Below are 618 nucleotides of genomic sequence, written 5' to 3'. Positions count from 1 at the left end.
GGATTTTAAAAAGAAATGAGATGAAAATCTCATCCTGATGAAAAAATGAATGGCAGCATAAAACAAAAGATGAATGAAATTGCTAAAACATACAATAAATATGGATAAATAGAGACAGCAACACACACACCAAAAAGGAAAAAAACAAAGTAACAAATACATCAACAAAAAAACAACGAAATTAACCGAATAAAAACGGAGAGAAAAAAATAGAAAAGAAAACGGAGATAGAAAAGAGCAGGATAGAAAACGGAGATAAAAACAATAGAAAACGAAGATAGAAAAGAACAAAAGAAAACGGAAATAGAAGAGCAGAATCGAAAAAGAAGATAGAAAAGAACATAATTGAAAACGGATATAGAAAAGAATATAAAAGAAAACGGAGACAAAAAAGTATAGAAAATAAAACGGGATAGAAAAGAATAGAACAAATAAATAAGATAAAAGGAAAACTGAAATACGAGAGACGAAGAGATGAAAGTATTTCCTTCACCGAATTAGTGCATCGTATTAATCAAACTCAGCAATTTATTATCGAATCATCATTGTCCATTTCTGAAATACATTTTCTGCAGTGAAGATGATTAGGATGATAATCAAATAGAATAGAAATTGGTT

This window comes from Penaeus monodon, chromosome 24 (assembly GCF_015228065.2).
Source record: "Penaeus monodon isolate SGIC_2016 chromosome 24, NSTDA_Pmon_1, whole genome shotgun sequence".
NCBI classification, from domain to species: Eukaryota; Metazoa; Arthropoda; class Malacostraca; order Decapoda; family Penaeidae; genus Penaeus; species Penaeus monodon.
This window is presented reverse-complemented; position numbering follows the sequence as displayed.